The following is a 13847-nucleotide window of genomic DNA, read 5'->3' on the forward strand; positions in this document are numbered from 1 at the left end:
CCAGTGCAGACCAGATGTTCCTAAAATACCCCTTTGGAACAGCACAGCTTTGGTTCTGTTTTCCTTTCTTTGAATCTTTTGTATGCATTGGGCACAGCATTGTTCTGTTACTGTATAGGCAATCCATCTTTCTGACTGATTTGGTTTCTGCTTAGAAAAATCCAGTGATAACTTAATAAGTGAGTGCAAATAATTGCAGATATGTTTAACTGCATGCTCAGCATTGCCAACTGCAGGCATTCAAAATCTGTATCAGCTTCAATAAGATTGAATAATAAGATTACAATGAAGAGATTTAAAATATATATTTAAAATACATATAGAGGGAGACAACTGAGTTGTTTTCCCTCTGACTTTCAGATTTATATGATTTACACTTAACTGCCTCCTTCTACAAGCAGGAGGATGAGAAGTTATTTCTTTTCTTCCTTATTTTTTCCCTATGTGAAGCAGAACCTTTCTAACATGGACTCCTTATATTTGGATTTTCAGAAACAGAAACATAAACACAATGCAAGTCATGAAAAAACCATAAAAGCTGGCAACACAGGCACAAGTCTCATTGCACTCAAATTTAAGGTTGGCATGTCCATACATGTTTGTAGGATCAGAGCCTATTTCACAAGTGTCAGATAATGAAAGTCAGAGAAAGTCAGACCTTTTTAACACCACAACATAAGTCTGAGATTTTTTAACACCAGAGCCTCAGGGGTTGTAGCAAAAGAGAACAAATTCATTTCAGGAGGAAATAAAAAGAAGGGAAAAGAGAATTGGTGGAATCGAAGTGTGGAAAGAGAGGATTAGGTGGTGAAAGAGGCTGGGTTGCGTGCAGGAAGAAGCAGAAAAGGTTCAGAGGGTGAAAAAGCCAATTAGTGGAGCATAAATCTGAAAAAGCCAATTTCTGAAATAAAGAGGTGTTAACTTAAGGCAGCTATAGGGAGGATTAGTCAAGGAAGTGACAGGCTGCAGTTAGAAAAGGGTGGGATTCTCAAAGCTGATCAGGACTGGAAACAACTACACTATATTACATATATTTATAAGATATTTGAACTGCATAATGAAAGCTGGTCCTTTTCTAGGCACAATGAAGGCTCCCTCCACCACACCTCCCCCCGCCCAAGAGGTGTGCTTTAGATAGCCCAATTCTGGCTCATGTCTTCTATCTGCAGGCAGCAGCAAAGGGCCTGCTGACTCAGGCGAATTGCTTGTGGAATCTCCTTAGATGTCAGGCACAGTGTGACTCTTCCTATCTGTGCAGCAACAGGAAAACAGTCAACAAGAATCATTACCTCAGCTACGACAGAGCTGTTCAGTGGCTTCCATTCCGTCAGATCTGACAGTTACAGAGTACAAAAGGTCCTTGCTCAGCATGGGGCAGCCTTTCTGTTCCCTTCCCCAAACACTGAGGAGTATTGCAGGCTCAATTCTGGTATAGTAGCTAAAATCCTCCTGCACACATAATAGTAGTAGCTTTATAAATGCTTATTGCCCCTCCAAAAAGCTTTGGGTTCCTATCACCAGGAAGCCTTCCCTTGGATTTTTTTTTTTCTCCAACATGTGCATTGAGTTAAAGCATCTTGGTTTTCTCCCATGGCAGTCTGTTACTATCTCCCTACCACTTCTGCAAAAGCCTGCAGCTCATCTACTCGGGCGGGCATGATGTGTTATTCATACATACCTGTATAAGGAAAAAGAAGAGTAACAGACATTGCTTCGTGTCCATTTGATATGGATATTTTTTTTTTTTTTTGCAATGGGAAGCTGAAAAATCTGGAGGGAAAAAAATCAAACCAGAATCAACTTCTGCTCACATGCATCCACATGTATTTGCAACCAAGTCAGTAATTGCCAGTTCTAGTCAATGCATGCAGAGACTTCTGGTTATAAATTGGCAACCCTGAAAAATCTCTCCCCAAAGATTGTGTATTTGGCAGGAAGTGTGCAATTACCTGCGTGTTAGGAGATCATATAAAGTGCTGCAAGAAAAAGCTGCCTGCAATATACAACTAGTTCTACTGATATACAATCCTCAGGAATTATAGTATTTATTTTTGAATAGCATTTGCTGCTCTCTCATCTATTCCCTAGAAGTTTACATACATAGATACAGAGATCAAACTTGCAACTGTAGGGATTTCCCATTGACACAAGATTACTAGAAAATATCTAACTTAAAGAAATCCTCTTCCCTTCTGTCTTCTACAAGGCTGCAGGATGGAAGAAGATATGTTAGGCAGATTCAATCTGCCATCCTAAGGCTTATGTTTAGGAAGCATCTGCATTCAGTCAGAAGATATAGTTCCATATGGAAAAAGAATAAAAAAATTAAAACATGAAATGTAGCAGGCCAAACTTTCAGCTGGGTAGATCAGCATTTCTGCCTTAAACTCACTGGAAGCGTGCCTATTTATATCACCTAAGAATCTAGACAGTTATCTGGGCTTGCCAGCTCACTGTAGGGATAAACATAGCTTGAACCAATTAAATGTTCATTAGAGGCAAGACGGAAAGGATAGCAGAAGCCAAAACTCAGAACCAGTCAGCACTTATGCTCTTGTTCTTTTATCAAACGAAACACAAACATTTTGTGGAACATCTTTTTCTGCAAGGGTAAGCGTAGAGCCTACTGTAAATACTGGTTTAGATCTACTGGGGGGTTATTTTATCTATGAGTTTGGGTTGGGGTTTTTTTGCTTACTGGTGTGTCATCCTTCTTAGCATAGCACAGTTATCTCAGTATAAAAGTACCTCTCACTTATCACTAAACTTACAGGAGTCAGAGATGTGATATAGATACCTTAATCTGTAAAACTACTTCATAATAGTTTCAAACTGCCATACTGTGATACAGAATCACATGGATACAAGCCCTAACCTGCATCCTACCTCTAACATTAATCTGACAGTGAACACCTGGAAATCAGAAAAGGACAGGAGCAGTTAGCCCAAAATGTAATTTCGATGTTATGCTTAGGAGACTGAAATTTATCCTAGTATAAAGCAATACACCATGGATGTCTCATTTAAATCACAGTCAGATTCAGCACCATCTGCCCCTTCACAGTCACCCTTGATTCATGCCTTGCAAATTAATGGAGGGTTCTAGCCACAAGGAATATAAACCAATAAGCATGAAGAGTCAGCAATCCCTGACATCTACCCTTTTGTGGGTTTTATCACTCGAGGTCGTCTCCCCATGTGTTGGAGCACTGCCATCATGACTCACACACAATTGCATTGCAAACTTGGACATGCACATGTTACAAGCTGTTCTTCAAAGGAGTGCAAGAAGGCATCTCATAATCCTGAAGCAGAACTCTTTCAGAAGGTACACAGCCATAATGTTGGCTGTTTTTTCAAAGATTATAGAAAAGGTGGTAGAAAGCAGTAAGAGCTGATAATTCGAAATAAACAGGAAAAGAAATATGCAGCCATCTTAGAAACAAACCCTTCTTCAAGTCTGGTGCTGTCTTTTACCCATATAATGTCTGGTTTAGCTGTTGGTTAGCTTTTCCCTAATGCTGTGATTCTAAAGCATTTTTTTACTATGACCACTTCACCTTCTCTCCACGAGGATGGATATGGTGGCTGCTTATAACTCTGACAATAAATTGCAGTCATCACCCTTAGACCATGGCTCTCACATTTACAGTATCTACCCTAATACATTTCTCACTTCTGTCATTCAAAGTTCTACTTTCAGATTTTCAAATATTTTGGAGTTGGAGGAGGACAGGGTGATTGTTTTTATGACCATCATGCTTCTAAAGGCATGAAGAAACTCAGCTAATAAAGAAGGTATTACAGCATTTTCTGAAGACAGGTGAGCTGAGAAGAATCTCTCTCTGGATGAGGAATGAAGAAGGAAGCCTAAGAGGACTTGTCAAGTCTTCAAGTCATTAATTTCTGTGGTTTCTCAGCCAATAATGAAGTCTCATTATCAGCACATTTTGTTCCAGTTATGCAGTCTCTCTGAAATGATGACACTGTATTGTGGACCATTGCTATAACAATGGCTATCCTAATCTTGAGCAATAGTACATGGGAGATGCAAAAGCAGTACAGCAGGAACCAGCAGTACTGCCACCAACACTGCATCGGGTGTGTCTGCAGGCGTGTTCTATTGCAACAGAATCAAGCAGCAAGTAGCAGCATCACTGCTGAACAAAAGGGGCATTTATAGAGCCCTCACTGCACCATTAGCAGCAGTTGTTACAATATGATGCCTGTTTTTCCTTGTATATCTTATTTTTCCTATGATTTTTATCTTTCAATACATAGGATGAATTATTTTTACAATATGACATTGAGATGAGAGAATATTATCCTTTTTAACAGATGGAGAATTGCAGAGATATGAAGTCTGGAAATATTCATTAGTTTAAGCTTTGAGACAGGGAAGGCCTGAGCTTCTTCAGACTAGTTTTTATTATTAAGTGTAAATTGCTTTGCTGTTCTGCAAATCAGACTTAAGAGTCTCCAGTTAGATGTGGACTGGGAAATACATAAATGAATAATGTTTTCTGAAAAATGTGGTTTAAATGTTTGCAGTGGCATCACACTCCACAGCTGAATTCAGCTCCCCAGGACAGATTCCGTAACTAGGAAACCATCTTCCCTCTTTATGCAAGCTTGTGATTAAACACACTTTAAATTCTTCATGAACTCTTCTTTAATTCTTGGTCCTGTTGACTCCAAGTGCCAGTCTCCTTATCCTGACAGTTCCGGTCTTACCAAGATCTTTATACAAACTAAAATTCTCCAGCAACTTCATGTCTCCCTCTCACCTTGACACTTCTGCTTCCTCCTGACACTCTGTAGTGACCTCCTTCTCTTATTTTCAGTATTCTTTGTCCAGTCATTCTCAGGGATGGAGGAGGTGAAAGAACAGTACGATCAAATCCAAACTTCCTGAGAGATTCAGGTATTCATATTGCTCATTTATGGAAGATAATCTATAGCATGTTTTATCTTCAATAACTTCATATGAGTTTTCAAAGGAAAATCAAAAAGCCTATGCACAACGCAAAGAACATCCTCCTACCAAATTCCAAGTCTTTACTCAAAAGTATAAGGTATCTAGAGTGTTTCAAAGTAAAAATTATCAGATTTCTTAGCACAGGATCATATTATGGCTAACGCTGGTCACTTTTAATAATAGGCTGCAATACCAGCTCTGTCTATGATGCAAGCCTTTGAATCCATAGACAAAGTTATATTCCTGGAGGCATATCTGCACCTTTTATCTACATCTGTAGCTGCCACATGTATGCATCTAAGGACAATTTTTTCCTTTCGAATTGAAGTCAGGATTCCAGTTTGCTTTCACTTTACTTTGTAATCTAGCTGTAAGATCCCCAAATGATATTTCCCCACATTATCAGCAAGGTCTGATTAGCTCATGGCAGCTGCAATGTAATTGTGACAGAGAAAATCTTTGTCTTTTGAAGTGTCCATCCTTTCTGCTCTGCTCGTTTTCCACTTGCAGTAATTTCCTCCACCATTCAAGCACCACGGAAGTTGTAATTGCCAAATGGGAAAACTAATCTTGTCATTAGCTGCAGCTCAGACTTTTCAGCAGCTTCCCAGGGTGAGCTGTACAAAGAGCTTTCTTACTAGGGAAAATATTGACCTGGGCGTTGTCAAATCTCTTGCAGAGACAGGTCAGGTGAGTCTCTGATCATATATGAAACAAAAGTAATTATTTTAATACAAAGTAGTTTAAAGGAGAGAGAAAAAAAAGGCTTCCTACCAAAGGCTTAATAGCAGAATTCATATTAAGGAATTTAAATGTGGACTTAAATTCACTAAGATGGAAAATTATTACATGAAATATGCATGAAAAATTGAAGTTGCTCACAAAGAAGGACAGTTTACTGTTAACTTTTCCAATCTAGGCAGTTAAAGAACAGTTTAAGTGTCCAGGATTTCAGGCAATGAGCCAGTTTATAAAGAGTAGAAACCCAGGACAAGTTCTGTTCTCAGGGTGAAATTCACAGCTGTAAAATATCTACGCATATCCTAAAAGAAAGCTAGTTTGGCACATCAGGCTTGGCCTGGAGTCCACATCATGCCCAAATTCTCTTTCAGTGGGGCTTGGAAGTAAAATCTGCAGCAGAATAAATGTCAGCGTGTTTTGCTGTAGATTTCCTGTACCTGTATTTTCATGCACACTTTCAATGAGCTAGTGGTCCAGATACACATAAAATCCAAAATGAAGTATAAGTACATTAGTTTATAAAGTCATTACAAATGGACTGATTTATGCATTACAAACAATATCTACTGATGTCTGATATCTTCTAAATTAAATTTTTGTTTTCCCATTGACCATTCCAATTCATAATGTTCAGTTTTGCAAATGAGAGCATTTTTCAACAGCCAAGTGCCTTGTACTTTCATAACAACCAGCAATGATGTTTAGAACCTGGACCTGACATATCAGGTTTCATCTCAATACCTGTATTACTACAGAAGTAAAAGCATTATTTTCAACGAGGAAAATGAATAAAGTGGATGAATGTGTACATCATGAAAGACAGCTGAGCTTGCACTGACCCAAAAGAAGGAGGTTTCCAGCAAACTGACAAGCCCGCATAGCTCCCATTAGTAGTGCAAGTTATGCACATACAGAGTGAGGAAAATGGACTCCAATTAATGTGTTTATAGAGGAAAATGCTGCTTCCAGTATACTGTTCCCCAGCTGAGCTGAGAGTGACTTCCCAAGATAAGACCCTGCTGTTACTCAGTTCTAAATAAGGTAAGGGAAGATTGGGTGATGGGAGGTTCAGATGGCAAAGTGAATTTGCCGTGGTGAATTTGAAGTGCTTACATTGCAGTCTGCAGTTCAGCCATTTACCTGGTTTCTGGGTGCTTTTTTATTTACTGTCAATTTAACAAACCTTGTCCTCTGTTGATAAGGATTCTTAGTGCTCAGCTTAGTCCACCAATTTCCCCTTTGCTGTCCCAAGCTTTTAGAATGTGACATTTCTTTTGGTGACTACAACGTGTTTGTCTGTAAGCCCTCAGACTGGGCAGAAGTGCATGTTGATTCATTAAGCCAGACAAAATATAAAATTACGACACAACAGTAAGAATGTTGTCCCTGTACTGATGTATAATTAAAGCATGGTCATCCAGGTAAACTTGAGTTCCCTTCTTCAGGGAAACCTTTGTAATTCAGAGCAGCTAAAACCACTAGTTATTCAAGTAGGTTAATTCTCTCTCCGTATCTTCTCTTAGATAGGTATCTTGTGAAGGATCTCTGATGTGGGCAAATAGTATGATCTGCATCTATTCCACCTTGGGCTCTGATTTCGCAAGCTGAACAAAGCTGGACTGACTCCACACTGGATTAACAGACTTCTAGCAAAACCAACTTGCACTACAGGAAATGTGGTGACATAACAAGTTCAACTTGGTCCTGATCACATACGGTCGTCAGAGGATTTGTTGGAACTTTCGGTAGGAACTGAGGTGCTGCACACTCTCTTCTGAGCAAATCTTTTTGGATTCTTTTCATCAAAATGGATGAAGTTACACTGTGCCTGCTTAAAGCTTCCTTGTAGCCTCACTTGGATAAACTGTTCTTTCTCATTTCCTATGCTGGGTTGCTATGGCTGGATAAATTTAAGTAGCTGTCATGCCTTGCCTAAAGTATAGATTAAGACGTATATTAAATGATCTAGAATAGATAAATAAATATTAGAACAAATTCAAATTCGGCTCCTTTTCTGTTTCTAACAGCAAATCACATCATTCACAAAGAAATCAAAATTAACATGAATGGGATAGGCCCCTTCTTTCAGAAGGATGGTACGAGTTAGTGGTAAAGGTTTAGGCTGTTGTTGGCTAAAAACACATGTTGTTACATCTCACTTTCACTGCAGGGGTGTTGAAGGCAGAAGGCCAAAAGTCAGAAGAGTAAAGTCCCTCTGAGTGTGGGATTTCAGCAGTAGCAGCACAGAGTCTGCAGCCACCTCACCTGCTAGCAAGCATCTGTGCTAATTTCTGACATTCACTTCATGTGCAGATGAAGCACAAAGGATATATACTGCTTAAATTCCAACATCTGTGATGCATACTAGGGCTTGTCCCAGCGTGCTGCAAAAGAGGTAAAAGTCTGCAGGAGCACTTCGCTGACATGGGTTAGGAATCAAAAGAATCATTAGAAATGGCTATTTTTGTTTTCAGCAACACAAACTCAGTTTTAATCTTACAGCAGCAGAATCCCACTGCATGCTCATCCCAGCCTCCACTCATCACCAGTCTGGCCCATGTTCCTGGAGGCCTGTGTTATTCTGACCATAATTTGCCTGCACAAGCCCACACAAAACTGTGGAAGCAACAGAAGTGGCTGCATGAAGTAGAGATGCAGTGCCACAGATCCTCTCTAGCGATATGCCTGGAGACTGTGGGACAGATGATCCAAGGGAAAAATAGACCCCTTTCATTTTTTTTATTTTTTTTTTTAATCTGAGTATTCCCTTTCTTTTAATTGTACAGCAGTCTGGCTAAGGAGCTTACCTGGTATGAATACAATGATTTTGATTCACACTGGTGGAGCACCGGGTTATACCAGTGAAGTTTCAGGGAGTAAAGAATGAGGAGAAAATAGAAGTAGTTCATAGGGTATCACATATTTTAGAAAAACAGAAACTTCCAGGAGTGTCAGAACTGTTCCCTTTCCTTTGCTCTGACTCTTCAAATTTTTCCTCTTGCACCAAAATAGACTATTTGTTTATTACAGCAGGAACTAATATTTTCCCTGTAGCCAGTTAAAAGAAATACATCCTCTTTGTGGCTTTGAAAATCCCTACAGGATTATGAATGAACACTTCAAGAGTGTATTATAAATTCAGACATGTCTATTGGGCTTTCAAGTATCACAGCAGGAGCTTCTTACTGAGGCAACCTGAGGGTAAAGGCTTTCCCACCTTTCCAAAGTGACTCCTCCCACAAAATTTTCTTAGGCTGAAGTTAAAAAAACCCCACCACCCTACCTAGTTGAGCTTCTTACAGCCACTTCATTCTAAGCAGGACTGAATATAGATATAATTTAGTACAATCACATACCTAGACGTTGCTCTAGAGCCTGCTCAGTTTTCCTGCCACTTGCACTATCTTGCACACTCTTTAACAGCAGGTTGTTTTTTGAAACCAATGTGCTATTCATTTTGAAGTCTGAGCAGGTACGTAAAGGACTTGTTTTGCAGCACGTGCTGTCCTAGATGCTCTATGAGTACCTGTCATTATCTCCTCCAAATTCCGCTGTTGCTCCTATGTGCCAACCGGCAGCCTCACAGCGTTGTGACAGTGATTACAAAGTAGGATTAGACATAGCCCATTTCTCCCATCCCCTGCTGCGAGTGCTGAACCAGCAACTTTGCCATGTTTTGATCAGATGCACTCCGCTCTGACATATAAATCAGGGACAGTACTAAAGGGAGAGGGGGAGAAATCAGCAACAAAGAGGCAAAATCAAGGGCAACTTGGAAGGAAAAAAATAGGACTAAAGAGAGTTTAAAAAGCTCATAGCTTTGAATCCATATGTACTTACTTCTAAAGGGGATGAGGGGTGTTGCTACTTTCAAAAGAACTCAACTTTTTCAGGTTTTTGAATGCACATTGCCCCAGTAAAAAAAACTCCCGTGGGCTGAGCCTCAGAATGAACTGCAAGATGAAAATGAGTTTTAGCTGGAAATCGAAGGGCAGTTGTTAAGAAGTCCTGACAGTCTTTGAAATTTAGGAACCACCTGCAGCAACTGGTGTAGGTGGTACTTGTAACACTATGCATGGGGCTGACTTAATGGCTCAGCAGATGTTGTGCATGGGCGTAACATCTTCATAAAGATTACCAGAAAGGCTTTTTAATGTCTCTATGTCTTTAAAGACATAGAGACATTATCTTTATGGATGTCAGCTAAAAATACAAGACAGTATCAGGAAGAAGTCAAAGAGGATGGTGATCTTCCAAGAATTTTACTTGATCTGTTAGGTACGAGAAAAGCAAAGCTGGCGGCAAGGTGCTCCAACACTATAGCAATGCAGCAAGATTTGGGATTGGTAACTATTCTTACAATATACAAGACACAGAGCATGAAGATGAGGAAAGATGTTGTATTTGATCATGTCTAGTGTCTAAGTGTGCACTTCACTAGCATTTTTGTGGAAGCAGCTACAATTAAAGAAAATAGTTTTCAAAAGAAACATTCGGAGTAAGAGACATAAAGAAAACTTCCAAAACAAGACATACTTGTTTTTGCACTATGTTGCTATACAATTTGCCATACTGCAATTGTAGTTAAATCTAAGTATCTGTAGAAATGTTAACTTTACAATACAAAATCCCATGGGTGCATCAGGAAAACTTGCATAGGACAACTAATGTACACACACTTCCAAACTCTTCAACTTTAAACGTGTATGAAATTTCTCTCAAGTCTCTTGAAGAATATTTAAATTTTAAAGACATAATATATGCAGGCACTTTTGCAGGAGAGTGGTCTAAGACACAGCCACTCAAATACTTTATCATGCATATAATCTATGTGATTTAAAATCAGCACAGTGAAATGACAACAAAACCCCCTGATTCCATCCAAGTTTAAGTAGTAGGCAAAAGCCTTCTCTTAGTTATTCCATTTCATAGTGAACTTCTTGGTCTGAATACAAGCTTTGTGCATTTCCACTGGTGAAATGATATGACTGGCTTTGTCCTATGTTCTCTGTCTGGCTTATTAAACCTGCTAATTTGTATTTTTAACTATAAATACAGATATCAGACCCCAGGTCAAGCATTTTCTAAAATTCTCTGGTATAGACTCACCCAGTACAATACATCCCTTAGTTTTACTTGGCAAATGTAACAGAAACACAAATGAAAGCAGTAAGATCTTAGGCACTTGAAAAAACAAGATTGTTATCTCCAGTTTTCAATTGCTATTAGTGAGAAAAGTAGCCAGCAATATGTAGGTCATCATCAGTAGCTGCTTTGGTAGTTTGAGAACAGTTTAAAGGAAGGAAAAGGTTTCTCTTTGTGGTTGAATAAGTTACTCTATATCCATGAAGTAGCTGTGTCTCACCCCCAAAGGGAGAAGCATTATCAGCAAATGAATGCACAGGGCATTCTGTGTTATGCCAGTAGCACTGTCTTTGAAAACAAGGGAGACAAGAAAAGTAGACTCAGTGTGGCTTTTATTTTCCTGTCTACCATTGTAATGGAGCTCCTCCATTAACTCATTCTTGTCAGGTTCAATTGAAAGTGACAGTTAATAACTTACACCAGCATCTGCTTGCACTCGATGCAATAGCAGCAGAGCTCTGCAGTGTCCTCGCAGCGTGTGGGCAGACCGGGTTCATGGGAAGAGGTAGTAATTAATATTATCAGAGTATTAGATACAGCTGGAGGAAAAATATGGGTGTTCTTGGGCTGACAAGCTCTCCTTTAGGTCACCTGGAAACTCCAGTTCTTACTGATACACCGGTAAAATCTGATGAATATAAATACTCTGCTTCAACTAAGTTATCAGAAGTTCATTTCCTTACTGATACCACACCACCCACTTCATTACACTGCACTGAGTTTTCCCAGCAGGCAGGAACTGGATCTGAGCTAGAAAAATAATGAATATTTTGATTTTACAGCCATATGCAATGACTGATTCCGGTGATAGCCTCTTCCACAATGTGGGAATTCAGCAACTCAGACCAGTGACAGGGAAAAGTCCACTTTGGTGGTACTATTACTCAGTGTGACAGTGCCACACAGTGATCTGCCAGGTTTAGACCTCAATTACACTATGATGGGCAGGCATGTCATCTGGCAGTGAGCACTTCAATCTTGTCTTGATTATCCTTCTACTCCCTTAGACAATTTATATCATTACCACTGTATATTATACCATCACTATATATTATATCATCTGTACCTGACCTAGCTGTGCAAGCAGAACTTCTGCATTGCTCCAAAATTCACATTTGGGCTTTTCCACAAGACTTTTTAGTACTCAAGTCAAAGAAGTAACAGATCTGTAATAGGTTTGAAGGCATGCCTGGATCAGTCATTACCTATCATTGCATAATGAGATATATCACACCGCTGAGTCAAACTGTTTAAGCCTTCCTTATCATTTGTTCTTATCATGACACTTTCAGTAATCTTCAAACATCAGAGGCTGTTGGTGTCAAGCTTTATTTTGTCCTTCCATCAGTATGTAGGACAGCAGGTTTTGGTACATTCACTTTATTTCCCCTGTCAGGTAAGACAAATTCTGCCTTTAATTATACTCTGCTCTCAGTGAACACTTGTGTCTGGAGTGCTGACATCTCCAGTATTGCTGCAGCGATTGTCTCACAAACCATTTGTCTGGGTTTTTTCACATTGTCACGTTGCCATTTTTTGTGATGTGATTTATAGTAGTTCCCTTTCATCTTCACCTGTGCCCTTTTCTGAATGGGGAACATGGGGGAAAAAACCTCAAAAGTGGGACATATTTTCCCAGTGATAATCTTTACTATTTCGCTTTCTTTCCTTCCTTTTCCATCCCTCCCCTTATTTCTAGATTCTTTTGCAGTGGCCTAGATTTAATATCCTTTTACAGCTGATTCTTGCAGCTGCAAAGCCCTGCTAATATCATATTGTACTAGCTAGAAAAAGTTATTTAGGGCAGGGACAGTCTTTTTGGTCTATGTTAGCACACAGATGTCTTGAGCCAGAATTGAAACTCTGAGGTACTGCTACAATATGAGTGGTAGCAGGACAGCTAAATATATTTGTACAACTGTAACTGTATAGAGAAATGGGAATGTAAATGTGTCTAAAATCTGAACAAAAGCTATCCTGTTTACTCACTTAATTTCTGATCCATAATGACCCTACTGTCCTCCAGTTTTTCAGACGTCACCTACTTCCTTACTTGCCCTTCTACAGCCTCCATCCCTCAACATTTTCATTTCCTTAAGTTCCTTGCTCCTGAATTATTGGTGTATTGTTCACAGCTACTCACCATAGCAGGAGGTAACAATGGTAATGATCCACTGAAACAACTCTTAACACTGTTAGCTAAAATTTCTAGTGCACCAAAGCAGTCTAAAGGAGGCAATGCACAAACATGGCAGTATAAGGCCATGCAGGAGTTGGTATTACTATTCCACTGGCCACAAGTCCAGCAAAACCGATTCCTGGTTTCCCTTACAACAGCCGCTCATTTCTGCATGTCTGTCACAGATTACCATCTGTTCCATTTCGCTGATTCAGTGTTTGGATGGTTGAGCTCTGTACTGGGCCTTGTATCAGTTTTGAAAACAAAACCAACAAAAGTGAACCTTCCTTCTACTTTAGTTACTATTTTTAAACCAGAAAATTTCACAGTTCTGCTTTGGGACACAACCAAAATAAAGCATTCATTCAGCAGAAGAGAATAAAGGGGCCAAGAATAAGCAGGAATGAGATTTTCATCTTAACTTGTTCTAACAGGACACAGAACCATGGGCTAACAGGATGCAGAGGCAAAAAAAAAGGAAGCCTTGTTTGAAGAACTTGCAAATAACTCAACAGCTGCTGTTCCCTTCCCCTCAGCCGAGTGACTGTATCATCAAAGGGCTTTTTGCATCCATAACATCCAACAAACTAGCTTGAAAGTCTCACGAATTTAGATAGCATCCTCTTCTTGGGTTTTGAATGGGGCCTGCTGGATGTGATACCAAGCTTTGTTCCCTGGTAAGCTAAAGATCCCTTTCTCTGTTTAAGTGCATGTGTGTGACACAGAGTGGCTGTGTCAGAATGGATGATCTCAGCTTCTTGAGTGGCTTTAATTGTATAGGCTAATCATCCCATATAGGCTGAT

Source organism: Lathamus discolor, chromosome 12 (assembly GCF_037157495.1).
Source record: "Lathamus discolor isolate bLatDis1 chromosome 12, bLatDis1.hap1, whole genome shotgun sequence".
NCBI lineage: Eukaryota > Metazoa > Chordata > Aves > Psittaciformes > Psittacidae > Lathamus > Lathamus discolor.